General features: G+C 40.1%; 1 long non-coding RNA gene across 1 annotated transcript; it reads right to left on the bottom strand.

Moving 5' to 3' along the window:
* Nucleotides 1-280: 280 nt before the first annotated feature.
* Nucleotides 281-3,690, bottom strand: LOC118563634. The gene is made up of 3 exons (XR_004931312.1): nt 3,588-3,690; nt 3,218-3,291; nt 281-301 (listed from the first exon to the last, which is right to left on the bottom strand). It is a non-coding gene; the product is annotated as an uncharacterized LOC118563634 (long non-coding RNA).
* Between the last annotated feature and the right edge of the window lie 736 nt (nt 3,691-4,426).

Here is a 4,426-nt window from a genome sequence, read left to right as displayed (position 1 = left end):
CTCACCTGCTGCTGGCAGTCAGTCAGGAAGCTGGTTATCCACTGACAGCTGGAACACGGCACTGTGAGCTGAGTGAGCTTCTGGTGGAGCATGTCAGGGTTGACCGTGTTAAAGGCTGAGCCGAAGTCTACAAACAGGATCCTGACATGTGTCCCTGGTTGATCGAGGTGGCTCAGGATGAAGTGTATACCCAGGTAGACAGCATCCTCTGCCTACCTGTTTACCCGGTAGGCAAACTGCAGGGAATCCAGCAGGGAGCCTGTGATGTCTTTCAGATGCTTCAGCATGTTGTCATTTAATCCTGTGATGGTCCGTTTCTTGGAGACAAGGATGATGATGGAGAATTATGGAAATGAATTAACTGTAAACTGAAACATAGAGTTTGTCTGACATGACAGACGGTGTCTTTCGAAAAGGTTAAAAAAGCTATATTAAAGTAGTGTAGTTAAATACTCGCAGTTAAAAGAATGGTTAGATTAAATTAATAAAAGATAGAGAGTGCCCAAAGGTAACATATGGCCATTTGGCAGGTTTTGACTATGTTCTCAGCTGGTTACGATTCTTTACGTTCATGTTTTTTTATATATATTACTTGATTTCACTGATGTGAAATGAAATATACCTATTGTGAATTACAAGCCTGAGCAGAATAGAACAGGAAAAGTTACAAAACGTATGATAAATGACATCTAATGTTTACTGAGGTGGTCTTTGCTACGTTAAAAGAAATGTTTAAAGGGACAGTGTGTAACTAATTTGGCTTTTAATAAGCAAAAATCAAGTATTCCTTTTATAAATACATATTCTGGCAAAGTTTAATAACGTCACATCAAAAATAAAAGCGTTCTCATAACTTTTAAAATTAGTAGTTTACAAAAACAGAAGTGCGGGTGCACCCACTGGGAGGCGCCATGTTGCGTTACTATTTTTGATTTTAGTAGCCGAAAGGGGACAAATTTGTCAGCCATATGCGTTTTCCCCATCTGTCTCCTATATGAAGACGTGCTGTCGGTGGAGGAAGAGTAAAAACAAGCAAAGACAACCATAGCTCATTCTATTTGCCGTTTTCTGTAACGTTCACAGCTGCTGCTGTGATTCTGTGTTTATGTTGCTGATGTCACTCCCTGCACTCTGGGCTGTTCCAACAATTTCCTCTGATTGAATGCGCCCGTCACTGCCCTGATCACTGGTGCCGCTTCACCTGCATTTTTGTGAGTGGCCCTGATCGTGTTTTGGATATCTGCCTGTGTGCCTCGCCCTTGTCAAACTCTCTAGTGATTCTCAGTATCTGGACAAAGACCTGTGCTTGTTGCCTGACTCTGCCTCCTTGCCAAGCCCTTCTGTACTTCTGCCTGTCAGATTGTTTTTGGATTTCTGGACCCAGGACTGTACTCAGAACTCAGCCTGTTGGATTGCCTCACTGAAACCTCAGCCTGTCTCTGTCTGCCTGTGTTTGACCCTTGACTGTCTCTAGATCTCCGGTCCTGCTGCGAGCCATTTCTGGAACGTAACTTCTGTCAGCATCAGCAGCTCAGTCCACATCAACACGCTCACTTTGGATTCAGCGCCGTTCTCGGTTCCAAACCAGGTTAGTGCCTTTCTGAATTTAGACATTTCCTCCTGGGAGAGTTATCAGTCACTAACTTGTCTCTCTCCTCTGCAGAGCTGCCAGTAACTTTTTCCAGATGTTCCCCACACTGGCTACACTAATTATTTTAATAAAACTCCTAAGCGTACTGTTGTCTGAATTATCGGGTCCAGTTCCGGTATTCATAATACAATTCATTTTAACCACAAAAAAGGAATATTTTCTTCTAAACACATGCTAATGACACAGTTTCCCTGCACAGCTTATTAACTGTGTTCTTTGTGGTCAGTATGGACTGATGGTTTGGAGTCTTATTGCCATTGGCTGTGGCTGGACACGTTTCCTATTTTCACATTTTATCACTACATGTGCTTTAGGTAGATCACATAATTTCCAACATACTGCAATGTTGGCCTGGGCAAGCCTCTGGGTACCAGAATAAGTAAAACTCCTGTGCTGGCATACGGGTCATAAACACAGTTGAGATTTTGGATTCTTTTCAGCTTGTTGTTTAGTGTCAACAATCATCAGTGAAGAGACTCTATTCTTCAATTCAGGTAATTGTTGTTTCAAATAACATCTCCAATTCAGAGAAAATCACCACTCATGCACATAAATACTCCCTTCTGTCGTTCTTTTCAATGAAAGATAATTGGGGTAAACCATAGAAATGTCGCTGCATCATGTTACTGCAAATGAGAAACAATCTTTCACACGTCCACTCACAGCTAAAAGCAAAATCTGTAGTTTTAAAATATTGTCTACAACTAAAATAATTCTTTAGCAGAAAGGACTAAAACTTACCCCGCCATACTCCTCACAACTTGTGGCTTGCCAGAGGGACAAACAAAAACCCATTTAACTATTTCACTCATCTAGAACTGGTACTCCACGTTCATATCACTGATTAGACTGGATTGCTATCAGGATCTCTCTACTTTGTTCTCTGTTCCAGTACATTGTTAGCATCTATTATTTGCAAATTAAACAGTATATTATTTATCTGCAGCAGTCAAGTTTAGACAAGGTATGAATGGGTGATATAACGCTCATTGATGGGTTTGAGAATGTCACTGTGTACATTCGCAGCCCCTTTCTTTCTCTTTTTATTTAACCCACATTTATCAGGGAAGTCCCTAAGATTAATATATTTGTTGAGGAACTCCTGGGTTAAAAAGAGTCAAATAATGTTTGTATTGCTGTTTGTCCTAATTGCCTCGCAGCGATTGGAAAATCATTCACACCCCTTGACCCTTTTCCACATCTTTCTACCTTATGGACACAAACTTCACTGTTCAACTTCAATTTAATCGTTTTCAAAAGCTTTCACGAATAAGAATCTGCCAAACAAACCACCATTTCTTTGAAATTAAAGTTGCAGTCTTTTAGCTATGCCTCTACCAGCTTTGTACATCCAGGGTCTCAGCACAGATTTGTCTGGATTTAGACTGGGCTATTCTAACACTTGATCATGCTTTAATCCAAACCACACCATTGGTTCACTGTTGGTGTCTTCAGGGTGGAGTTTTGCTTTAGATGCCTACCACACTTTTCGTTTTGCATGTTTTTTTCCCCCACATATTTTACATCTAACCATGTTATAGACTTTTCCACAACTGTATCCTTTACCTGTCTGGTGTCTTCACAATCCCGTTTGTCCGCTCGTGCTCTTTAACAAACCTTTGGGGCAAGCTGGATTTATGCTAAAATTAAATAGACAGGTTGACTGAATTTACTACTTGCGGGACTTCTGAAGGCAGTTGATTGCACAGGATTTATTTAGGGACGTCAAAGTAAATTAATTCAAATGCAGGTGACACTTTTCAGATTATCATTTCCTTCCACTTGACAATCATTTGAACCTTGTTGCTGTGCTGTGAAGAATGCTTCTAATAAAATACATTGAACCTCTGCTGGAAGTACCCAACTGGGGTAATTTATGTTTTTTTTTCAGCTACATTGATGGGTTTAAGTGTCACTGTGAGGACACATGCCTTACCTTGTCAAATCTTATCAGAATCTTGGTCCTCTGTAAAATAGATGAGGAAGTAGAGAGCTCCCTTGTATAACCGCTCTCGCCAAGGGCTCAGGAAACTAGTCACAGACGTTTCTGCCTCCACAGTTTTTCTTTCAAAGCATGAGTGGGTACCTGACCATCATTTCGCCTGCAGAAAATATACAAGCTGACTGATATGACATAAATCCTCCTCTTCATTTGTCTTAGAAAAAAACACACTCACTCCTTTATTATTAGGTGGATAAATGGTCCATGAGTGATGCCAAAGAAACTCAGAGATCACATGACTCCACCACATCTTACTCCCACACTTCTCCTCTCTTTATTTATTTTATTCCCAGCAGCTGCATTGTCCAGTCTTTCTGTCTATGCCTCTCTGTCGCTGCTCAGTTTTGTAACACAAAAGCTACTTTGACAAACTATGCTTACTGCTACATATGGGAATTTTTCATGATTTCAAACAGGCACACTCTCTCTCTCGACTTTAAGATGCAGTATCTTGATTTAGCATCATGTCCCAATTCCTACCACAGACATAAATAGACTCTGCAGTTAAACACAATCAGATAAAGAAACAATTATCTGTTAGTTTAAATTGAAAACAGTGGGGGGAAAATCTCAAGGCCACACAAGATCGAATGTAGCTGAGGTTTTCTGAATTTCTTACATTGATGCTGTTCATGAATTTATTCTAACTTAAATGTTTTTCAAAGGGAACTTAAACTCTATATTTTTTCAACATGTGACCATGTGAATTTACCACTGGTTCTTCAAGAAAAAAATCAGTGTGTTTGTACTGAGGGATTATCAGTTGAAAGTGT

This window comes from Fundulus heteroclitus, chromosome 7 (assembly GCF_011125445.2).
Source record: "Fundulus heteroclitus isolate FHET01 chromosome 7, MU-UCD_Fhet_4.1, whole genome shotgun sequence".
Taxonomy (NCBI): domain Eukaryota; kingdom Metazoa; phylum Chordata; class Actinopteri; order Cyprinodontiformes; family Fundulidae; genus Fundulus; species Fundulus heteroclitus.
Note: the sequence above shows the minus strand (reverse complement) of the source record. Positions and strands in the feature narration are given on the sequence as shown.